General features: G+C 43.2%; 1 protein-coding gene across 7 annotated transcripts in view; it reads right to left on the minus strand.

Moving 5' to 3' along the window:
- DPF3 (double PHD fingers 3) overlaps window positions 1-26,280 on the minus strand; it is a 221,720-nt gene that overhangs the window by 95,896 nt on the left and 99,544 nt on the right. The window lies entirely within an intron of this gene.

Consider the following 26,280-nt stretch of genomic DNA (forward strand, 5'->3'; position numbering starts at 1 on the left):
GGTTTGTTTACCTGCCGCGTCTGCAGGTTCGGCCGACTGCGGCTCCCAGTGGCCGCGGTTCGCTGCTCCAAGCCCATGGGAGCTGCTAGAAGTGGCACGGGCCAAGGGACGTACTGGCCGCCGCTTCCAGCAGCTCCCATGGGCCTGGAGCAGCAAACCACAGCCACTGGGAGCCGCGATCGGCTGAACCTGCGGACGCGGCAGGTAAACAAACCAGCCCAGCCCGCCAGGGGCTTTCCCTGCACAAGCGGCAGAACAAGTTTGGAAATCACTGGCCTAGAGCATGTGCCCCCATTAAAAAAAAACACAGGGATTAATGAGGAAGCTTGATGCAACATGGCACACAGAAGAAAGAGCTGACAGTATGCTAGTTTTGGATGGCTATCACTCACAGCTGGCCTTACCATGAGGCGAACTGAGGCGGCCGACTCAGGTGCCAGACTGTGCGGGGGCGCCACTAGGACCCAGAGTGTAGAAAATTGTGTCTGGTGCATATGTATTCTCTCTGCTCTAGATGCACAGAGATGGTGGAGTGCTGTGCTGGAGGAAGGAGGGCACAAGAGACGTAACAGGCAGGCAGGAGAAAAGGTGAGAGGGAATAACAGAAAGCAGCAGGAGCTGCAGGGAGAGAGAGGACAAGGAGCCTCTTATGTACCTCTCTAGCACCCCCAGGAGCCTGGACTGATTAACACCAGCTTCTCAGGGAGCTTCCTGTTTCCTGCTGCTTCCCTGAACCCACTTGAAGAGAACAGGCAGTCAACTGAAGTAGTAGGAGCCAGTTAGGACCTTAAGACGCTGATATCTTCCCTCACTCAGGCCCTGCTACCAGCCTGCTTATGTGTCCCCTTCAACTGAGTGTTGAGAGCCACTATAGCTGGCACAGAACAGCAGTCATGAATGAAAGAAGAAAACACCCCTCTGGGGCAGCATTCAGAAGAAAGAAAGAAAAAGCAAAGGAAGCTTTTCTATCTAAGCAGGAAGGATCTCTCCCGAGCTACATAGACACAAATGTTCACAATGAGCCTTCTGGCCACAGTGAGGATGTGAGTGGTGAGGAGATGCCTGATCTTCCAGTTAGTCAGAGTGCAGGTGACCTGGCATCTACTGCAGCATCCATATCTCCATCTCAAATGGATGTAACCATGCACATTCCTGAAGAAAAGTGTAGATCAGACAAGAGTGTGGTGGAGGCGCAAGAAACAGCTGCTGCTGAGTTTAGTTCCTTAAGTCGAGATGATCCAGGACTGTGGACCCACTTGAGCAGTAGCCTGAGGGACTTCCTTGTACTGCATGGGCCACAGCAAGTGAAAAACTTCCTGTTCTCCAAAGACAATGAAAATAGACGTTTCCATCCAACACATTACCGGCGTGAAATCCCCAATGGTGACAAAGTGGAGAGGCCATGGCTTATGTACTCAAAAACCCAGAATGCTGCATACTGTTTTTGTTGCAAACTCTTCCAGTCTAACGTTCCAGCCACAATGGGTGCTACAAGAACAAAGGGCTGGAAAAATCTGTCTAGAAATCTGGCATGCCATGAGAAGGCAACAAATCACCAGAGAGCACTCCATAGGTGGAAAGAGCTTGAGATGAGACTAAGGTTAAAGGCCACCGTAGATGATCAGCATCAAGAGAAGATTACATCACAGTCTCTTTACTGGCAAAATGTTCTGAAAAGGCTCATTGCCATTGTGAGAATGCTTGCTACCCAAAACCTAGCACTGCGTGACACTTAAGATCAGCTGTATGTGCCAAACAATGGAAACTTCCTTAAAATTGTGGAGCTGATGGCTGAGTTTGATGCTGTACTCTAGGAGCATCTAAGAAGAGTCACCACCCAAGAAATGTACGCCCACCACTACCTTGGAAAAACAATTCAAAATGAGATCATACAGTTACTGGCAACAAAAGTCAAACAGAAGGTTGTGGCAGATCTGAAGTCAGCAAGATATTACTCTGTTATTCTGGACTGCACACCTGACATCAGCCATACGGAACAAATGACTTTAATGTGTTTTGTAACAACAGCAGAACCTGGTGAAAATGTCCCTGCAATGGTGACTGTCAGAGAGCATTTTCTAGAATGTATTGACATTGATGATACTACAGGAGCTGGTATGACAAATATGCTTCTTAAAAAGCTGGAAGATACGGGAATTGCGATAGCTGACATGAGAGGGCAGGGCTACAATAATGGTGCCAACATGAGAGGAAAGAACAGAGGAGTGCAGACATGGATCCAAGAGTTAAACCCTCGAGCTTTTTTTTTGTCCCATGCAGTTCTCATTCTTTGAACTTGGTGGTCGGGGATGCAGCATCAGCTTCCGGTGAGGCTGATGAATTTTTTAATGTAATTCAAAGCATCTATGTATTTTTCTCTGCATCAACTCATCGATGGCAAATTTTAAAGCAACATCTGGGAACATCCTCTCTGACACTGAAACCACTGAGTGCCACATGATGGGAAAGTCGAGTGGAGGCAATAAAGCCTATCAAACACCAAATTGGGAAGACAGATGATGCCATAGTTGCCATTATGGAGGATAATGCTGTGACAGGAACTTTTCTTGGGAGAACAATGGCAGAGGGAAATGGAATCACCAGAAACATACATAACTTCCAATTTCTGTGTGGCTTAGTGTTGTGGCATGACATACTGTTTGAAATAAATGTTCTAAACAAGAGACTCCAAGGTGTTGACCTTGATATATCTGGAGCAATGGAACAACAGGACAAAGCAAAGTCATGCCGACAGTCTTACCAGTCAGATGAGGGATTTCAAAACGTTCTGAAGAGTGCACAGAAGTTGGCAGAGGAACTTCACACTGAAGCAATTTTCCCACCCATTCAAGAATACAAGAGTCACCGAAGAAGACGACATTTTGATTATGAGGCACGGGATAATCCCATAAGAGACTCCAAACAACAATTTAAAGTTGAATTCTTTAACCAGGTGCTAGATTGTGCAATACAGTCAGTTGAAGAACGTTTCATGCAGCTCAAGGAACACAGCAGTATATTTGGGATGTTGTAGGATATTCCAAAAACTCCTCACTATACCTGAAGAAGACCTACACCAGTAATGCAGGGCACTGGAGACAGTGTTGACACATGATGACATGGGCGATATTGATGCAAGTGATTTAGGTGATGAACTGAAAGCCCTTTCAAGATACATTTCAGTAGGATCAACTCCAAAGGCTGTTCTGGAATATATGTGAACAAATAAGATGACCACCCTCTTTCCAAATGCTATTGTTGCTCTGCGCATACTTCTAACACTTCCTGTAACAGTTGCCAGTGGAGAACACAGCTTCTCCAAGCTGAAGTTAATAAAAACACATCTATGCTCCACAATGACACAGGAGAGGCTGATCAGCCTTCCAACCATCTCAATAGAGCACGAGCTGGCCAAGACTGTGGACCTTCAGGAACATAAGAACATAAGAATGGCCATACTAGGTCAGACCAAAGGTCCATCCAGCCCAGTATCCTGTCTACTGACAGTGGCCAATGCCAGGTGTCCCAGAGGGAGCGAATCTAACAGGTAATGATCAAGTGATCTCTCTCCTGCCATCCATCTCCACCCTCTGACAAACAGAGGCCAGGGACACCATTCCTTACCCATCCTGGTAACTTAACCTCCATGATTTTATCCAGTTCTATTTTAAACCCTGTTATAGTCCTAGCCTTCACAACCTCCTCAGGCAAGGAGTTCCACAGGTTGACTGTGCGCTGAATGAAGAAGAACTTCCTTTTATTTGTTTTAAACCTGCTGCCCATTAATTTCATTTGGTGGCCCCTAGTTCTTATATTATGGGAACAAGTAAATAACTTTTATTTATTCACTTTCTCCATACCACTCATGATTTTATATACCTCTATCATAAGCACACCCCGTCACCTTTTTTCCAAGCTGAAAAGTCCTAGCCTCTTTCATCTCTCCTCATATGGGACCCGTTCCAAACTCCTAATCATTTCAGTTGCCCTTTTCTGAACCTTTTCTAATGCCAGTATATCTTTTTTGAGATGAGGGGACCACATCTGTATGCAGTATTCAAGATGTGGGCGTACCATGAATTTATATAAGGGCAATAAGATATTTTCCATCTTATTCTCTATCCCTTTTTAATGATTCCTAACATCCCATTTGCTTTTTTGCCTGCCACTACACACTGCGTGGGCATCTTCAGAGAACTATCCAGGATGACTCCAAGATCTTTCTCCTGATTAGTTGTAGCTAAATTAGCCCCCATTATATTTATGTATAGCTGGGGTTATTTTTTCCAATGTGCATTACTTTACATTTATCCACATTAAATTTCATTTCCCATTTTGTTGCCCAATCACATAGTTTTGTGAAATCTTTTTGAAGTTCTTCACAGTCTGCTTTGGTCTTAACTATCTTGAGCAGTTTAGTATCGTCTGCAAACTTTGCCACCTCACTGTTTACCCCTTTCTCCAGATCATTTATGAATAAGTTGAATAGGATTGGTCCTAGGACTGACCCTTGGGGAACACCACTAGTTACCCCACTCCATTCTGAAAATTTACCATTTATTCCTACCCTTTGTTCCCTGTTTTTAACCAGTTCAAATCTTTGCAACCAAGAAGGCATGGAAAGCACCACTTTGATTAGTCAAACAGATAAAAATGCCAGTGTTTACTATGCAGACTGGAAAGTTACATTTGCTATTCAGGCATTTGAAAGTTAAGCGTTACTTTAAATTTTTGAACAAGTCATTTTAAGTTGTTAGTTCTCCTTTATTGGGGTAGGTAGCAGAGCAGTACCAAGAGAGGAGTAGAACAGGAAGAAGGCAGAATTGAGACCTTTCAAAGTTTTGGCCCAAGCGAGAGAGTATGGGGGCGTCATTTGAGCTCCCCGCCTCAGGTGCCAAAATGTTGTGGGCCGGACCTGCTATCACTGGATTGTGAAACAAGTACCGCAGTCAGGAAAATACAGCATGGGTGTTAAAATACATGCAGGGAAGAATTCCATCTCCTACTCCATTTACATAGGAGTTTGACTAGAGTAATCCCACAGTAACCTCTTATTATGGGGCACCCTTATTGCCACAGCCACCCTTCTCAAGCATCCCTCCTTCTCTTCCAGGATAGGTTCCTCTTCCCAGGCTAATATGTTTGGGAAGGAACCAGGAACCAGGGCTGATGTTTTACAAATCAGTATCTGTTGTCTTGGTTTCACTGCTATGTCCCATTCTTTCATCTCACTGTGTACCCCCTCATCTAGTTGTTGTATCCACCTTCTATCTCCTGTCGTATACTTAGACTGTAAGATCTTCAGTGCAGGGACTGTCTTTTTGTTATGTGTTGGCACAGTGCCTAGCACACTGAAGTTGTGACCCCTAGGCACCACCACAATACAAATAATGAATTATCATCATTTGGTGCAGAGGTGTGTAATTACTTTCTAGGGGAGCCATTTGCCCCTGGAGAATGACACTTATCTGTCAGGAACCCAAAGCCATGAAAAGATGTGGGGCTCCCTGAGCCAAAGTGGAGGCTAGGGGATTTGCAAAGTGCTCTCTCAAATGTATTGGAGAGAGGGGACTTTAGCTACCTTCATGACCTACCTTCAACCAATAGACCACAGAATGTGGGTAGTAGCCACAGCAAAAACTATCCCACTCATTGAGTGGGAATCAGAGTACAAGCCAAGCAGAACCCCCAAACCTCGGGGGCGGGGGTAGGGGGTTGTCCAGAGGAAACTTTCCCAGAATGACTCTCAGAATGGAAGCTGGAGTACTGAGTTGACAACTTCTCATCAAAGGAAAGGCCAAGGTATTCCGTCAGGATTTCTCCAGAATGGAGTTCTCAACCTTCTCCCACCACCAGACCACCTTCTACCAGGTTTCACTGCTTATGATGCAGGTTCTCTCCTGTGATGCTTGAGCTGTAAAAAGAGGGAAACTGATCCCTTAAATATGAGAGAGGGGGTCAGCTTGAAATTCCCTGTATGAATTTCTGGTCCCTCCTTCCCTCTCCTCTTCCTTATTCAGTTGGTCCATGAAAGGTGTGTTAAATCTGGGGACTAAATTCAGACATTTCAGAATGGAAGAGAGGGATTTTAGTCCTGATTCAAACGCAAACTTCAACACAGCCTTAACTATGGAGTCATTCAAGCACCTCTATAATAACGTCTCCCTATGGTCTTGACTTGATTACAATTTCTGTGCTGTGGTGCAAAAGGGTATTAGTATTGTTTTTGGAACCTCATAGGACTGAAAACTCCAGCTGGTCAACAGACATGTTGCAAGTGAAGGTGAAGCTTCAAGCAAACTCAAGGGCATCAGTAACACACATGTCTTCATTCTGACAAGCTACATCTGTCTCTGGCTTCTGATACATTCAGCAAACAAATGCATTAGAACAGGGAATGGGGGAGGGAGTTCAACAAAATCCATATTAAATCCTAAACAAAGAACACAAAGTGGGACCTGTAAGTTACAGAGAAATTGAAAATTAAACCTAACATGGAAAATGCAGGGCTTTAACAGCAAGGAGGGCAGCTGCCTTCTAAAAACACACTTGTTTGTTGTGGTGCTGATACTTGCTACTGCAACTAATACTCAGCCCTCCTACAGTACTTCCCATCTTAGGATCTCAGAGCACTTTTAATTTTTAAACTTTCCATCCCCCTGCAAGGTACATATTATTACCCCCCTTTACAAATGGGGAGACTGAGGCACAGAGAAGTTAAATGACTTGTGTGAGAGCACACAGGGAATGAGCAGAAGACATGGGAAAAGAACCCAAGACACCTGATGCCCAGTCTTGTGCGCGAACCACCATCCCACTGCTTTCTCTCCTCTTTTAGTACTTTCCTAGCTTCACATTTCAGGACCATCTTAGCAGCCAAACTGTTCAGTGACTCATGCATGGAGCATGTAGAGACAGAAAGAGGGAGTTGGTCCACCCAGCTTACTGGGCACAGGGTGGTGGGGAGGAAATGAAGCCTCATATCATCCAACATTAATACCTTCATGATAAATGAGTTGACCTTAAAAGAGCTCTGAAAGGTGCTCAGCTCAATCCTTCCGGAAGATGGATAGTCAGTATAACACAGCAGATGTACAGGGCCGGAGGGGGAGCGAGAGGCTACATTACAAGGAGGAGGGAGAAACCTTTATAAAAGCACAGGTTGGACTGGGACTTCAACGCTAATGCCCCAGTTTTCCAGTCCCAACTTGGTTACCCAGCCTGTTTGCTTGCACTACAAGGTATATTGTACTGTGGTTGTGGGGGAAAGCCTGGAGCTGAAGGATATGGCAAAATGCAGAGAATCACAAAAGAAAATTCCTTTCCTCATATCATTTGTCCTTTCACACCCTTAAGAAAGTGTCCTATAGAGAATGTAATAGAAAGTGATAAGGCTTTTTGAACCCGCCTAGATAATATAACAGAGAATTACATCCCAGCTACAGAATTCTGAAAAGTAGTTCAAATCAGCCTACAGAAAAGATCTTATTCTCTGTTAAATACTATCAGGTTTGTGGAATAATTTCTATAAAACCCTAATGGTTTCCTTCCTGTTAAATTCTACAGGAATTTTCCATAAAGGTTGTCAAACTGCAGTTTTTCCCCTATAGCCCTACCCAAAGGGATACTGATAAGTAGATTTAGGCCCCAAATTTAGGTTTTGTGGGAAAAGTAAGGGCTTTACAAACAGAGAAACTGAGATCCATCTAGTCCAGTATCCTTTCTCTGTCAGTAGCCAGCACCAGACACTTCAGAGGAAGGTGTAAGGACCCCACAGTAGGCAGATGTGGGATAATCTGCCCCCGACATCAGGTGTCATCCTGATCTCTAATAGTTAAGCCCTGAAATATGAAGTTTAATATCCCTTCCAAAATATTTGTTTTCATGACAACTCTGTATATTCTTGTTATCCATATAAATGTCCAGTCCCTTTTTGAATCTTGTTAAGTTCTTGGCCTCAACACCTTCCAGTGACAGTGAGTTCCACAGTTTAATTACACTTTGTGTGAAAAATTATTTCCTTTTTATTGGTTTTAATTTTTAACCTTTTATTTCATTCAGTGCCCATATCCTCTTGTGTTATGAGACGGAGAGAACAGAAGCTCCTTATACCAGTCATTATTTTATATACTTCTATCACATCCCCTTTTTATTTACCTCCTTTCTGTGGTAAACAATCTTTTCAATTTCTCTTCATGTGAGAATTTTCCAATACCTCTTATTCTCATTGCTGTTCTCTGAACCCCCTCTCATTCTGCAATACCCTTTAGAGATGGATCAGTACTGCACACAGTATTTCAGATCAGGCTGCACAGCTGATTTACGTAAAGGCATGATAATAGTCTCCATATTATTCACCATCTTATTCCTTATGCATCCTAACATCTTATTTGCTTTTTGACCACAGCTGCACACTGAGCAGAGGTCAGCATTGAGCTTCTACAGTGATATCCAGGTCCCTTTCCTGAGTTAATTTAGAACCCTATAAGGCAGGGGTGGGCAAATCTTTTGGCCCAAGGGCCACATCAGGGTTGTGAAATGGTATGGAGGGCTGGGTAGGGAAGGCTGTGCCTCCCCAAACAGCCTGGTCCCTGACCCCTATCCGCCCCCGCCCACTTCCCGCCCCCTGACTGCCCCCGTCAGAATGCCCCACCCATCCAACCCCCCTGCTCCTTGTCCCCTGACTACCCTCTCCCAGGACCGCCCCCCCAACCATCCTGCCCACTGACTGCCCCCCTCAGAACGCCCCACCCCCTATCTAAGCCCCCCTGCTCCTTGTCCCCGGACCGTCCTGACCCCTGACAGGCCCCCCAGGACCCCTGACCATCCACCCCCACACTTCTTGTCCCCTGAACCTCCTCCCAGGACCCCACGCGTTTTCCAACTCCCCCTGCTCCCTGTCCTCCCCCCACACTGGGACCCTCTGACCCCACGGGAACCCACCCCCTATCCAACCTCCCCCCTGCTTCCTGTATCCTGACTGCCCCCCTCCCTGAATCTCTGCCCCATCCAACTGCCCCTGTCCCCTGACTGCCCCCGGGACCTCCGGACCCCCCACCCCCCACCCCCTTACCATGCCACTCAGAGCAGCAGGACAGGCTTGTTTGAAAGCCTGGGAGGTGGGCAGGTGCAAGCCGCGTGCAGCGTGGCTGCAGGGGACGGGGGACAGCGGGGGAGGGTCCGGGGGCGAGCCTTCCTGGCCAGGAGCTCAGGGGCCAGGCAGGATGGTCCTGTGGGCCGCAGTTTGCCCACCTCTGCTATAAGGTGTACGAGCAGTTCAAATTTTTCCCTCTAATGCGTTTTACTTGGCATTTATGGACACGGAATTGTATCTGTGATCATGTTGCCCATTCAACTATCTTGTTTAGGTCCCTCTGAAGTTCCTCATACGAACTGAAGAGGCTGGGCCATAACACCCCTTAAATCCTTGGTTCGCAGGCCAAGGAGAAGGGTGCAGGTGGAGCCCAACAGACACTTAGCAAAAATCTTCCACTCTCAGGCACATGGGGCACATGCCTACCCACAGTGGAATACGCACAGGGACCATCAATTGAAAAAGAACTTTATGTCATCTACAGTTTTGCAACCTCACTACTCACCGTGCTTTCCATACTGCTGATATATTAAACAAGGCACGTAGTACAGAACCTTGAGGCACCCAGCTAGTAGCCTTTTTGCCATGATGAAAGTTGACCATTCAATCCTACTCTTAGCTTTGTCCTTCCTAGACAGTTTTTGATTGGTGACAATACTTTGCCTCTCACCCCGTAACTACTTAGCTTCTTTGGTAGCTGCTTATGCAGGATCTTCTCAAAGGCCTTTTTTATAAAAGTTGTTGAGTCTCTTTCTGTCTCCTCCCTAATTTCCCAGGGCCTGGGCGTCTCTACTTTACAACCTTGGTGGTTACAACTCTCGTTAGGGACATTCCTGAGGTGGGGGTGCTTTATCAGCAGCAGAACATCCTTTTTTTCCAATTTTAGTGATGAACTCCCTGAGTTTCACCCAAGGCTGGCTTAATATGGGGGGGGAGGGGGAGGTGATCAGGTCTCAGGCCTACATCAACCTCTTCCCCCTTTTCCATTACTTTACGACTTCCAAGAGATCAGAGAGACATGATTTTCCTTTGCAGACACCATGATAGTTAGATCCTATCATATCTTTCAGGTGTTGCATTATTCTGTTTTTAATTATTGTTTCAACCAATTTGCTGAGTACAAATGTAAGGCTTACTGGTCTGTAGTTCCCTAGATCAGCCTTCTATTGAATATAGGTAACTATATTTGCTGCCCTCCAATCCTTCAGAGCAGTAGCTATTTTTAATTATCAGTTTGCTCCAACGCCTCTTGTTCTGACATCTCAGTCTCTGAGAGTACCTCAACTTTATTACCCCCCAAAGCTGCTACTAAAACTAATATGAATAAAAGTTTTCATGTGTTTAAAATAGAAATTTCAATATACTTTATATATAAATCTCCTCACCGTTGGAATTTCAAATGCAATACCACCTGGCTAGTGCGTGAGATACAGGAAGCAAACTTGACCAGGCTAGTTTCAATGTCAAAGCTAAATAAAATACAAAAATACTTGTATATTTTAAGGTTTCAGTCATGTTAGTCTGTATTCGCAAAAAGACAAGGAGTAGAGACTAACAAATTTATTTGAGCATAAGCTTTCGTGAGCTACAGCTTATGCTCAAATAAATTTGTTAGTCTCTAAAGTGCCACAAGTACTCCTTTTCTTTTTGTATATTTTAAGTCTTTTTTCAGTTTTAATTAACTTTGATATAACTGGTGATACAGGTAAACATTGCACACAGAGAGAGAGATTGTAACTTAAATTTCTGATTTTAACTCGACTGTGTCCCTTTCATAGTGATTAAATTAACATGGATATTTTTGTTTACTAGCTAAATGCTAAATACTAGTAAATTTTGTTTACTAGCTAAACCTGTATAGGTATCAAGGTCCTTACACTTATTTACACAGAATCTGAACAATCGCCCATGTCAACATCACTCCTGGGTCTGTCCATTAGTGAACTTGCTACTTCTAAGAGAAGCACATTTTTATAGGTCCTACAAAATGGGGGTTTTTTTTAATATCAGTTTTTATCAAAACAGCAGTATGTTCCACCCTTAAATACGCACAACTTAATCCACAATGAACTTGAGGCTAAACAACTTCACAATGCCTACTCAAAATACAAATTAAAAACAACCTTCCCTTTTTCTAGACAATGTAATGTATTTGTTTCACAATGGATCATTTCCATCTCCACGGTAGCAGCTGCCACCGGAGCCATCATCTCTGTGCACTCATAAGCAGCTCCATTTCCAGGTCTAATTGGGAACAGAGATACTTATTGGGTGAGTTCCAGCATGATCCATCAGACCAGAGACAGCTACTGTGCAAACCAAAAGCAATCCAGCTTCCAAAAAGCCTCTTAGACGAACAGTGACTATGCTACAGGGATTCTTGTGGTCTTTGGTGCTGTTTCTCTAAAACTTAAGAATCGCCAGAGGAAACTACATATTAAGAATCCAATAAGTGCTGTTTAACATAGATAAATCCAAAGACGTAGCCTTAATAGCCACAACCTCTTTAAAATTACACAGGTGGTCAAAAAAAGCCACCTAATTCGCAGCAAACAGATCTACCACTGGGTGAATGCAGCCACTAAGCTCATTAACAGAATGTGGCAGGATGTGCCTGAAAGTGTCAGACAGTGGCTCAGTGAGCAATTAAATCCCATGTCACTTTAAAATAAAAATCTATCAGTGTCACAAGAGTGTGAAGCCTCAGCTCCTCTGCTGTTTCCCACCCCAGCCTTTTATTTATCATGGCATATCGGGAACAGTTAAAGTCACAACGATTATAATGAAATATGCCATATAAAAACCAGATTAAGCCTGCTCTTCTTTTGGGAAATATGCAGAGAGAGAAGCTGTCTGTTAGCTGTCGAGTTTGCAAAAGATACCATCTTTTGGGATGGTGCTCCCTGCCAGCAGACAGAGTGCCCCAGGGGAAAAGGTGGTGAAAAACTCAGACAAGCAGCATCCATCCATCCATCATATGCTCATCTCCAAGGCACAAATATAGCATTAGCCTGCAAGGGGGCGGGGGGGAATACTTTAAGAAGAAATAGAATACAATGCTCTTGCTTGACTGGCTGTATTTTGTAGCTGTTTGGGGCAAAACCAGTGAATATAGCATATTTTGCTCGTGCTTGTTTGTTTTTGTATTTGTGATCAGTTTCGTGATTTTCTTATTGTTCTTGAATTGGATGGATTCACAGCAGTGAGTAGAATTAGGTATACTGAGGGAGAGCAGGTGCTCTGCAAGCTTCCTTCTACACACTTCTGCCAATGCAACTCAATCCTGATCTCCTGCAGCTCTCTCCTATTCCAGATCTGGACCTTCACACAGCTCTGCCAATGCACAGCTGCAATCCCTGTTATTCCAACTCTGGGTGCCAAAACAGCATTGCCATGGTGCTTCAATCCTAACCCTCAGTACCCTCTGCTATTCCAACCCTACCCTCTACCTTCTTTCCATTCTGTCAATGCACTTCACTCCTGACCTGCAATCCCCTTCTATTCCGGTCCTGGGACCTACACCCAGTTCTGATCATTCACTCCCACCTGGCTCCACGATACCTCCTACTAACCCGGTCCTGGGCCTCTCCGGAACAGAAACTGCCAATAGTGCTGAACTGTGCAGTGGGTTAGTGGTACAAACAAATATCTTCTGGGATCTAGTCTGAAACCATCACATTCATTTCCCTTTTGATCTGAGACAGACTGGGAGAAGCCAGGTCTCTAGTGGAAGTGAAAGGCTACTGCATTAAGTCATGCCCAAACGTCTTCACAACTAAGGGCCTGATTTTCCTGTCTATCAATGCCCCTTCACACCGCACTGGCGATGTAAAAGGGGGCTGAGTGTAAGAATCAGGCCCTAAGTCACCATTAGGGAATGGCAAACCTGTCCTTGAACTAATCCTACTGGAAAGTTTGAAGATGTTTGGGAAACAATATCTGTCTATTATCTCCCTCTCGCAACATATCGCCTTGAGTGGGGTGAATGAATTGGTGGATTTTCCTCCCTCACGTAAAGGCTCTCTTCAGGGGGCAAACTGGAGCTGTACCTCACCCCGTAGGATGCTGCAGATTAAAGTGGGGCCCACTGATCCCTAAAATGGGCCTCACTAAACAGTCTTTCTACATGTAAAGGCCCACTGGGGCTTTCCTTCGATTTATGCCCCAGCAAGCACTGGCAGATTGGAAAGTCCTAGGGCTTCATCCCTTCCTTTCCTACAAAAACTACTAGGCTTGTGGGGAAAGAGAGAGGGGGGGGGATGTGTGCACACTATGGGACTGTGCAATTCATAGATTCATAGAATGTTAGGGTTGGAAGGGACCTCAGGAGGTCATCTAGTCCAACCCCCTGCTTGAAGCAGGACCAATCCCCAATTTTTGCTCCAGATCCCTAAACGGCCCCCTCAAGGATTGAACTCACAACCCTGGGTTTAGCAGGCCAATGCTCAAACCACTGAGCAATTCCATGGGACACTCTGGGTATAAATTGCAAGAAAACCCCAGGATGCCTTTGAATGTTCAGACATTTCCCCTGGGCCCAAGGGAAGGATCCCTGGATGCCACTAGCACCTACCTAATTGTACAGCACATGAGGTTACCAACAAAGGGGGAGAGAAATAGGGTTGCAGGGACTGGTAGCAGTCCTCAGAACATGGTTAAGCATTGTAAAATTTGCCCATTACGAATCTGTGTGTTTTACAAGCAGAATATGGTAGCCTAGTCTCTAATAGACATCACAGTAAAAAAATAGCCCTCCCGTTGATTGTGTCTCAGAAGTAATTTACACGTTTATTTCTCAGCACAAATATAAATCAATGGCACATATAAAACATTGTACCTGCTTTTCAAAGACTTCAAACTTACAATACCTAGCTAAATTCTGGAGCAGCTAACTTCCCCCAGGGCATCAAATCCTAAAGTGATCTCTCCCTCTATTCTCCCCTCCGAAACATTGTTCTAATTTCGCAGTCTTTGCCATTCATTCTCTCTCTTTAAATAGCATCCTATATCAATTTAAAACAAGACGTAATGCAACTCACCCTTTCACAGCATCAGCTCATGTAACAATTATATTATAGTATTTGAGGAAAGAGGTTGCATAATCCCTACATTTGACAGAAGTCAGTAATTCAGGTGGTACGGTGCTGTGGAGCTAGGTGTGATCTAGACATCTGAGCAATGGACAAGGAATTAGGAGCTGCCAAGTTCTAGTCCTGGCTCCGGTGTCAATGCTGTCCATAGCCTTGAGCCAGTTACAGCCTTTCCACCTCAGTTTCCCCATCTATTAAATGGGACTATAATTACATACCTTCTCAGGGAAGGGTGGAAGTGTTAATGGGATGTGCTAAGTGTTATTACGGTTTGCTAAAAAAAAATGTAAATTTTAGATTCTCCTAAGGTAATTTGTGGGATCTTGTGAGATTTTGCAGGACTTCTATAATATCCCATAGGACACCCTAGAGAGCTTGTAGTGAGAATTCCCCACATTTTAGTCAGGATGCTTAATAAGCAAACTGCACCACAGAAGTGGGGCAGGTGCTGGGTACTGTTGCAATTGTTGCTAGACCAATTGCTTTAAGCAACTTTAATTGACATGCTCTAGAGGGAAGGAAGGTTGTCAAGAGGAGTTTCAAATGGGACAGGGAATTGAGCATCTTGGATGCTGTCTCTAGTCCTGCCACTAATTTGCTGTGTGATCTTGGGCAAGTCATTTACCCTCTGCCTGCTGTAGCGTGGAGATAATCCTTACCTACCTCACAGGGTGTGGTGAGGCTTGTTTAGTGCTTGCAAAACACTCAGATCCTCAAATAAGAGTGTCTATAAAGTGCAACGTATTATTATAGCTGCTTGCAAAGGTTTAAACCATTTTTTCAGTGAAGAAAAAGAAAGTGCAAAACTTAGTCGACTTTATTTGCACACATAGCAGATAAATGGCCAACTGATAAACCTCTAAGAATGAGGATACTTACCCACATTGATAAAGGCCATCAGACAGATAGCGATATGTAATTTCAACGTACTGTTACAAAGAGGTACGCTTGTAATGCAAACATTGACACTTTCCTCCAGAGGTGCCAATAAGTATCTTTCTGGCATTGGGAAAAAGCACAACAAATGTATCCTCGGCTCTTGCCGCCACATGAAGATGAAAAACTCCAACAGCCCCATAAAGATTTTAGATTAAAATGTGAACTCTAGAATTAATACCAAAATGGGTAAAACAGGAAGATTAATGGCAGCAGAGACAATGCAGATGGTGAAAGGCAGCCTGCAGGTTCAGCAAGACTCTGCATGAGGGAGGAGGAGGAGCAAGAAGCAGAAAGGGGAAACAAGGTGACATTCAAAGGCAGTAGAATGCCCTCCAAAAGGCCAGCCAGAGGGCAGCTGTGGACACAGATGGGCCATCTGGGGTAGGCAGGCTTATGCTAACATGGCAATAATTACTTCTTAAAAATTGGCAGGGAGGTAAGAGGGCCAGAAGCAGATAAAAGTGATTTGTTCAATGTGCAGATAACACAGTAAAAAGGGTGGCAAATAGGAAGACAAGGATACAGAGAGAGAACATCTATTTTAAAAAGAATGTACGAATGAGAGAGACTGAGACCCCCCACCAGGAGCCCACTGTAAGGAAGTTTCCATGGTCACGTGGTACATTGGGCCAACACCACAAATAGATTATTTCCCCATGCTAATGTTTTCCCCAAGGATTTATTACTGAGGTTTAGGGAAAAGAGGTCAGAATTAAAGAAACAAAAGGGTTTTAGACAGTAAATAGTAAAAAAAGCTCATCTCAGACTGCAACCCTGCCCTCCAACACCAACACATGGAATTCTGACTCTTCAGAGTCCTCTGATTTGACAGAGTTCCCTGGCTTTCTTCTCATTGCCTGAATGGGCCTTCAGCTTCCAGCCATGCTCCATTTGTTCCATCCTGTGCACCTCTGGAAGAGATGCACCAGGTTTTATAACTATTTGCTTACTGGTAGAGAAATGGAGGAGCAAGGCCTCCCTTACCCACTCTGACATAAGAGTGGCTTAAACAGGCTCCGGTGGCTTTCTCCTCTCCTATTCCAGGATAGCAACCCTTCTCCACATCATTACCTGAGTTCATCCTTCAGATAAGAATGAAACTTTTTACAATCCACTTCCTGGTTTCTATCTGAAACCAGATTGATAGCACTGGGGAAATGAGGAGCTATGACCCACCCTTCCCTCTGAGCTCCAGGCTCAGGGCCCTAACAAATACACAAGAAGAAATTGCCCAGTCTATTGAAAGGTGCTGACTTTTCTTTCCCAAGAGCTCCCAGTGACAATTTTCTCTGTCACAATAGCACTTTATAATACACCTAGAGTGTTGATAAAAATGCAGCTACCTCCAAGGGTGAAAGGCCAGCAGGTGGCCATGCTACGTAGTATAACAGTTTGGGGAAGGCAAAATGTTGGCAAAAGACACCAAGATAAAATTCTTACTCTTTAAACATTCCCTGGAATCTTCAATGTCCATATAGAGCAGATAGCAGCTCAGTACTTTACATCTTTTCTGAAAGACCTTCTTGCATTAAATTGCGCTGAACCCAAACGAAAATATGAAGGGCTGAGTTGCCCCAACAGGGTTTGAATGTATGTTTCTTGAGGGAATCTGACTCAAACCTGATGTTCAGATCATTAGAACCAACCCATAAAATTAAAAAGTAAATGTATTCATCTATTTATTAAATGTATCAATCAAACATTACTTTGGTCCACATGTAATGTGTTTAAATTCACCAATGTCAGTTCTAAATGGACTCCTGCAAAACAAGTCAAGCATGTAGTCATCCCTCATCCCCCGCCCCTACATACACACCCTGAGGCAAAAGTCAGAGAAAAAAAAATAGACAATCCTATTACACTGTGCTCTGAAGGTCAATAGACTGTCTCTGTCAATCCAACAGAATAGTGAATTCAGGAATCCTAGACATCCCTCCAAGCCCTTCCAGCAGCCTTTAGACCATCAAATCTAGGAACTGTTAGCAAGAGTGTCTGAGCTGATGGCAAATGTTGCAACAGCAAATAAAATGTAAGGTGGTCTCTTAGGTAGCCATACCATTTGGCTGTATCTAATACTACTATAATAGACCAGGACAGGAGCAAGTAGATGCAATGCATACTTGAAAACACTAGATGGGGTGAAGGAAGGAGTCTTAGGAAGAAGTGGGGGAGGGAATAAGATGAAATAGCAGCAAGCTTGTATAATCATGCCATTGCATATTCAAGCCAAAGTACAACAGACTTGTTTTGAAAATTGCAACAAAATGTATGAGACATAGATGTTATTAGCCTGCATTATGCCCTCTGTCTCTCTCTCACACCTCCTCCTCATCTAGCAGAGAGGAACTAAACTGTGTGGTAAAGCCCTAGACCCTAATAATGTCTGTCTTCTGCCTCCACTTCACCTTACCGAAAATGGCAAGGAGGATGGATGAAAGTGGGGGAAGGGAGAGAACTAACATCCAAGGGGAAACGAAAGTGAAATACAAGAAGCTAAGAGTTGTGATCCTCCTGTATTACCTTTCATTAGACTAATGATGAGCCAAAGGAGCTGCTGGGCTGGGCTGCAAGATTGATGGCTGCAGGCAGACTCCACAGTGAAGAGACAAATGACTGGTCATTCCCCTCTGATGCACAGAGACACATCCATCCTCGCAGCCATACCAAACCCAGTCATGCTCCTTTTAAAAAAGGAGAGATAAACACTGGCAGATGGAGGCACCTGGGTGTCCTTTTCCTGCAGAAGGACACAGTTGTACTCTGAGTTCCAGGAGAAGCCCTGTCCATTCCCTAACATCTGGTTGTGGGATTTGCTAGCTTCTCTCCCGCCCAGAACAATCATCCATCTGTGGAACAGAGTGCAGGTCAGGGGAAGCTGAAGAGAATGGTATGACAAGCTCATCAATCTACACATGCATGTTTGGTTATTTAGCTTTCTTTAAGCTGTTCCTAAACTGCTCCCAATATGAAAAAGTGAATGGTGGAAAGGGCACAATAACTATTAAAATATTGTCCATGTACTAAAGCAGTAGGAAACTAATTAAGATTCAGGATTGAAAAGTGGTTCCATCTGTAGCCTTTACTAAGTTCAGGTGTATTTGGGGTATCATTGCTAGCAGGAACGGTGATTTATTTTGCTCATTTGGATAGCAAAACAAAGCCCCACAAAAGTATATACAAGTTCATAGATTTATAATGCTCTACTCTGGGACCTCGGAGTGGAGCCACTACTCCAGATCGAGAGAGGCCAGTTGAGGTGGTTCAGGTACCTGGTAAGGATGCCCACTGGGAGGCTTTCTTTGAAACTCTACTGGGCACGTCCCACTGGAAGGAGGCCCCGAGGCCAACCCAGGATACACTGAAGAGATTAGATCTCCCAGCTGGCCTAGGAATGCTGGGGAATCCCTCAGGAGGAACTTGTGCAGAGGAAAGGGAGGTCTGGTCCTCCCTATTCTCCATGCTGCTGCCACAACCCTTATCAAGAAAAGCAGCATAAAGGAAAAAGAAGACATAAGAAAGAAGAAGATATTTATAATGCCATCCCCAGTTATAGCAGCTTCAGAGGATACTCAGTCTTGATTATTGCTCCATTCAATTAATAGTGTGTTTGCTAATCCCGTCCTGGTCTATAGCATCACTCCCAGTTACAGCGCTGCTGTTTTCAGTTTTACAGCTGTGCTGCTACCTCACTTCAGCAATGCACATTACATGGCAGATGCACCAGGAGCATCATTCACAAATGTCACATCCCTCTTTACATTCCTAGCTTCTATGAACTTAATTTTATCATCATGTACCAAGTATCTCTACCGCCATCACTCCTGGATATAGCATCACTGAAGTCAAGAGAAGCTACAGGTACTCAGCACCTCTAAAAATCAAGCCACCTGCTGAGATGCCTAAGTGTGGATTTAGATGCCTGACAGTATGACCCACACTTGTGAACGTCAGCTTTTCTTCCTATAACACAAGGTCTGTTGGTCTTTTTAAAGGTCTTCTCTGTAGATCCATAGGTCCTACACAGGGTATTTATTATTATTATATGTATTTCTAAGGCATCTATCCCAGTAGTATCTAGGTGCCGATACCTATATTTAGAAATCGTTCATTTCTCTCAAGGAGGAGGAGTAAAGCTTCCATCCCTCCCCACCCCATTAAGGGCCAGGCTCTTAGATGATCTAATTGGCTGGAGTGACATCCATTTACACCAACGTAGGCTCTGGCCCTAAATCATCAACTTCTTTTAAGAGGAATAAAATCTTGTGCATTATAAAAGAGTGATATCTAGGTCTGGGAGGTGACATTTAAAAGAAACCACACACATGCCTTCTCCCTCCCAATGCACAGTACACACCTGTCCTCCTTCCCCCAAGGAGATTATTACTGACAACGTGCTCAGAGGCAAACACTGGTGGTGTCTGAATTTTGATGCATAAAATACTTGTATTTACTATGCATTTAAATGCAAGGAATATTGAAATGAATTGTAATCCAGTAAAAACATATTTAATATCCATCAGGTACAAGATGATTATGAGGCTGTAAAATGTTTACCCTAGAGAATGAAAATGACAGATTTAAAGTGTCCACTGAAGAGGGAGTGGACATGTAGTGGAGAGAAAACTATCACCGAGTTCTCTCTGTGCTCAGCAACTAAGTAAAACTTGGCTTGTAACATTTTGAACTGGACCTTAATGTTAACATTTATTGTTTATTCCTTTATATTATACATTGGAAAAAATAATCCACTATAAATGTTATAATATTTCAAGCTACAAAACAACTTAATTTGCCATATACCAAGAAGTTAATAAAACTGAATACATGAAATTGCCATATTATTGAACAAAATGACATTCTGCAATCTCTCTCTTATTTTTTTAAGAATTTCTTTATTATAAGTGAGTATACAAGGAGTAGTACATGGTTTCCTGGTCTAGCAGTCCTTCAGTTTTAGAGGGTTCAGTCCTACAAAATGCTGAGTACTCAGACTCTAACCCAGCAGTTCCATTGACTTCAACGCAACTATTTATGTGCATTATGTTATTTGTGTGCTTAAGTGCTTTGGTGGGATGGGGCCAGAGTGATCAACACCTTGCAGGATCAAGCCCTAAGGTTTTGATCCTGCACACACTTTTGCATGCACTGAACTCAAGGGATTAATCACATGCCTAAAGATACTCACATGTATAAATGTTTGCAGGATTGGAGCCACAGGGCTCAATCCTCCAGGTCTTACTACCAGTCATAGGGCACCATTCTCCACTGCTTTGCATCTTGATTAGTCCTTTACGCCTGTGTCAAGTGGAGGGTGCCAGATCAGACTAAGAGGGCTTAATTTCATTTACAAAAAGTCCCCTTTAAAGGCACCTTAAAGAGAGTGTAAACAACAGTTAGAGCCACTTTAAGGCCCCTTTAACACTGCCAGAATGGTGTGAAGTGGCCTTCCTGCAACTGAAAATCAGGCCCAGAGCATTTTACAAGCAATTTGCAAAAACGTAAATGACTACACAAGGTGCAGAGCAGTGGAACGCCAGGCCTGTACTGCTTACTACCATGAGCAACTCCATTGTCTTCCAATGGGACTCTTCATGGTAGTAAGCACTGGGAACAGCAGAGTTGGCAGGACCTAGCCCAGAGGCAGTACAACGAAAAGAAGTTTATTTTAGACCATTTTATTTAGCCAGAAATTCCAAATTATTTTGAAGCCTGGTTATTCTCTCTCAGCTGTTTATTGGTAGTGAACTGTAAAACTGCTGGGGCCAAACAGTCCTCAAAATTACACGGATGTAAATAAGGAGTAATTATTAAAGTCAATGGAGTCACACCAGTATAAGAGTAGCATGAGAGAAGAACCAGGCTCCTGTACTGTCAGGACTTTTTCTGACTTCAAGTGGCATGTGAGCCAGAAGTTGCTCAAGAGAACAAACTTTGAGAGATAAATGAGTCGTCTTCAGCAGAGCGGGCATGTATCACTCATCTCATGCGACACTCAGGCATTTGGCAGCCCTGACACACCTCCTTGTTGGGATGTCCTACATCCAGAAGAGTTACAGGCATTCCTCTACACTTACAGCTTTTGTACCAATGCTGGGGAGAATTCTTTTATGACATTTTTATAGCGGCTAAAGCCCTAGCACGGATGCAGGTAAGTGGTTTTGCTGGTGTAGCTTATTTTGTTTGGGGATCCAGAATAAGCTATAATGGCAAAAGCACTGAGTTCTTCACTGGCATAAACTGTATCTACACTAGCAGGGTTTTCTAGATATAGGCAAACCTTTTCTCATGTAGACTAGGCTTCTGGAGTTGCTCCTCCCTTTTGCTAAGAAGCACTGAAGTACCTCTTAAATGGCCTAATTTCAAGGGACTTCCCCTATTTTAGTCCTCAGGTTATCTACATTCAACACAGATTTGGTATCCCCCCCCCTTTTTTTTTTAATTGAAAATTACTTACATCAGAAATAAATAATTGTGAGAGTAACATTATGGAAAAAGTTATTTCCTGTACGCTACAGGAATGAATCTCAACCATTTTACACTGCCATCAGGAATAATTCATCTCTATCATTCTGAATCTGTGCTGGAAGTAGGGGTGCTGCCGCACTCCCTGGCCTGAAATAGTAAAACACAAACACCAACATGGTTTCCATGGTTTCCATCAGCAGCACCCCCCCTATAAAAATTGTTCCAGCACCCCTGAGTCTGCATCACACACTGCATCCCACATTTGAGCCTTGGGAGGTTAAGAGGTATGTGCTGAGGCACCTTCTCTGCAATATGCCAGGCAGCTTCTCTGCTTCAAGCTGCCTGCTCTCCCTGCTGGATCTCAGCCAGATAAGCAGCAGGCAGTGGGAAGCTAGAGGAGGAGGAGGAGGAGGAGGAGGACTTAAGGAAGTAGGGAGAATACACAGGCAAGGTCCAACCTCAGTTAACACACACACCCACACCAGCTATCCCAGGCACCTGTTACCACACCCAGCTGCCTTAGGCACTCCAGGCCAGCTCCCAAAGAATTGCTCAGCACTTTGCAGGATCAAGCTCTACATGACGAAGGGTTCTGCAGAAGCCATTATTAGCTTCACCAGTGCCATTCATTCCTTCAATTTAATAATCTTCTCACTTAACCTCTCTGTAATGAGAGTAACACATGGGAGTGCTTACAAGAAACTGAACTTTTATTTCCTGGCACCAGTCACAGGACCTGGGTCACAGTTCCAAAGTTAAATAGACTTGGCAGAGAACAGGGGTCAGTAGCTAAAGGCCCTTTATTTAAAATGTAAAAAAACATGGGGCAGATTCCTACCTAACCTCTACAGACCAATGTGCTCTCATGGCTTTGCTCCGTTCCAGTGACACAAAGCAGTTGGAGTGTCCCATGGAACTGGCTTTATGGCTTTATTCAGCTACACAAGAGAAAATGTGAAAGATGTAAATTTTTAAAACCCAGGAAATAAATAATCATTTTTTTAAATTTGGGAAATTCCAGAAACAGAAAAGTTTATATCCAAATCTAATTCAAGTTACTGTGTGGAAACAATGTACATATCTGACACACCATTAACAAAATTAAAAAAAAACACTTAAAAGCAAGGAAACTCCTAGTTAAGGACATCACAAATCTCACGCCATCCACATTAAAAACAACAACCACAACAACCACCAAATTGGCCAAGAGGTTTTTTTTAAAAAATGGTGACTAAGTTTGGATGCTTCCATTTTTGGAGGCCCAACTTGAGAGACCCTCAGGGTGCTAAAATTCTGTTCACTTATCCTCTGAAAAATCAAGCTCCTTTCAAGTGTCTGAAGCTGGGCAGATCATTCTTGCCAGATATAACAAAGTCATCCATATCTCAGCACAACACAACTTTAACTCTCATTCAAGATGAATATTATCTTTCCAGCTGCAAACAAAAAACCCTTTGAAAACAGAAATGTAAAAATTATATATGTTCAAATTAATGGCAGTTTCACACACAGGACTTTTTTGTTATTATTTCCAGGTTTTGCAGGTTTTTTTTTTAACATCTTTCAAATTTGCTTTTGTGTACCTCAAAGAAGACAATTTTTTTATATTTAAAAAGTATGTGTCATTCATTTTAGGCCCATATACACATAATTGTGCATGCAAAAATGCAGGGTCCAGCAAACATGTAAATACCTGCTTTACTTTAGTCATGCAAATCATCTAATTGAAGCCAAAGGACTGCTCACCGGATTACAGTTAAGCATGTGCTTAAGCATTTGCAGCATCAGGACCACTGGATAACATTTTCAAAAATAACCTAAAATTTTTAGGAGGCTAAGTCATATTTGAAAAATCAATAGGACTTTGGCTCCTGAGTGCTTACCTCACTTTTGATAATGGGACTTGGACTGCTTGGGAAAATTTTACCCCAATCTACCCCAGTTTTGCACACATTTTGTACCTGGTCTAGATTTTCTAGGAATGGTGTCTCAAGGAAAGGCCTAGGTGGCCCAGAAAGGTACAGAATTAACATTTCCCTAGTCCTGATTATTTGCTACTTTTGCATTGGCCTGATCCACAGCACTCTGGAGTTAGCGCGTGTCTGACTTCAACCAGCTTTGGATCAAGCCACTTGAGAGATTCAAAGCCCCAGCGGCTTCTTTGGGAAGCCCTTTTCCTAATTGTAAGAGCTGGCTCATCCAGGCAAGAAACAGAAGCGACACCATGTGATTTATGAGACCAATCAGTGCTAATCAACACACGTGTAATTTCGAATAACAAGTATCAAATACTTGCCATGAACTAGTCCATCTCAATCTACAGAGGAAAGGGGGAGAAAGAGACAAAAAGTTAGTCCCATAAATTCCAAAGACAAATTGAGAAAATAGCAATGTACTTGCAGATAGTCCACAAATACAAAAAGTGGTTTAGCTTTACTGACTTAATTCTCCACCAAGAATTATTTGCTCATCTAGAAATGGGTATGTTTGATTTTCAGGCATCCAAGATCATGAAATTCCATTTGGGGCAATATTACACACTCACTTTCATGCCCTTGAACCTAAAGAATTAAATTAGAAGGCTAAGAAGTTACAGCTTATCACAAGATAACTGCTTCCAGCAAGGATTGTACGTGCTTTAATTCCCTTAGGGGGGAAGTTATCACAGCTTAGGCAGCCCTGGTAGCCATACAATGCACAGCTCACAGAAGGTCAGCACAAAGCAAAAAGAGTTACACTGGGCAAAATCAGAATGATCTTTACAACATTTACCCTGCTCATACAGCCTTACAAAATTCTACTCTTTCACTCACCTAGAGTGATTTTTTTTATCTATTTATTTATTTTGGATGAATGAGTTTAAATAGTTGTTCTGCATCATCATCCTGGAAAGGGTAGATAAGCAGATTTTGCTCCTGGGCTGGTAAATTTTCATGACTGTTTTGCAAGGCTGTTTGTTGATGACCAAAATGTGGTTTAAAAACCCATAACAAACAACATGTTTTTAATTTATATAGTCCTTTTCACTTTAAGACCTACAAGCGCTTCACAAATATTCATTAATTAACCCTTGCAACACTTCCCTAACATAGATAAAATAACACAAGTATTATTACCTCCATTTTACCGACAGAGAAACTGAGGTAGCAAGATTTGGACTTCATTCTCCACTGCATTGCATCTTGTACAGTCATTTACTCCTGTACACACATGGGTATAAAGTGCTGTGGGCCAGATGCTCTGGTCCATCAAGTTCACTTTGCAGCGTGTAAGAAGAGCAAAGTGAACAAACTGCTTAGAGATTTGGACTGGAGGGAGAATCTCTGCTGATCTAACGATGGTGGAGGTAGTGTAGACTGGGCTAAGGATGTGTATAAGGGGATGGGGAGGAGGAATGTACCAAGGGGCAGGAGACCCCTCCCCCACTAGCATAGTTTACACCTATGGCAGAAGTTAGAGTAAACCCCCTGCTGCTAACTTCTGCCAGGGTTGGGTGGATGAAGATCAGGGCATGACAAACGTTTCCCAGTGGCAGCCACTGTCTGCTAAGTACAAACTGGAGACAGAAATAGTGGAGAATAGGAGCTTACAGTTCCAGCTGTGCAGTGCTTTTGCACTCACTAGTCATCTACATGCTGTCGTGCTTTGCTGAATCAGAGCTGCAGGGACTTGTCCAAGGGCACAAGAGGAATCAATATTTACTTTAGTCCAGGTAAAAGCTAAAGCTGGTCCAAAAGGGGGGGAAATGTCAATGAATTTCCTCTTATCCATTTTTCATCAATGTTTTCCAAACAGACTTAGAACCGATTAAAAAAAAAAAAATAGGAGCGGAGCAGGTAGAAATTCTACAAAACAACACAAATGGCTCATTTTGCTTCCAAATTTCAAACATTTTGAAATTTTCTGACCAGCACTAATACAAAAAAACAAAAAACAAAAAAAAAAAAACCTCAGGATTTCCTGTTCCCAGTCTTGTGCTCAGACTATGAGGCTGAATTTCACTCCAAAGTGATCTAGAAAGTATTATATCTGCATACATGCTGTACAACCACAGGGTAGACCATATCCATATGTGCATTATATCTGTTGCTCTTCTATTTTGGAATGCAGCACTGTACCCTATAAAATACTTCATGAAAATTAAAGTCTACTCCTCAAAATGTTAAATGTTTCACTGCTTGTCCTCCCCTCCAAGTTTACTGTACGTAGAACAGATGGTGGAAATCAAGGGATAATTTTGAGATATTCTCTAGGTCGTCCAGACATTGTAGGCTTGATGCAGAAATTACAGGTTGAAATTCTATGGCCTGTGTTATGCAGGAGTTCAGACCAGATAATCGTAATGATCTCTTCTATGTGTCTGTGATTTATCCAGACCTAACATTTTACCTAACTGTACCATAAAACTGTCATAGTTTCACTGAGATTGCCCTAAATAAATAAATACATTTAAAAAAACCAAAAACAATAAACCATTCTTGTCACAGAGAAATCTATACAAAGAAATAAAACATACATAATGGGCCTAATTCTTCTCACACAAGGTTTATACTCATGTAAATCCACTAACTTCAACAGAGTTACTCCCACTTCACATCTGTTTAAGTGAAAGCAGAGTCAGGCCCTGCACACCCTAATCACATGCTATTTGTTGCTCCCTCTGCTGGCCCTGCAGCAGCAATCTGTACAGAC

Source organism: Lepidochelys kempii, chromosome 6, assembly GCF_965140265.1.
Source record: "Lepidochelys kempii isolate rLepKem1 chromosome 6, rLepKem1.hap2, whole genome shotgun sequence".
In the NCBI taxonomy this organism is placed as follows: domain Eukaryota; kingdom Metazoa; phylum Chordata; order Testudines; family Cheloniidae; genus Lepidochelys; species Lepidochelys kempii.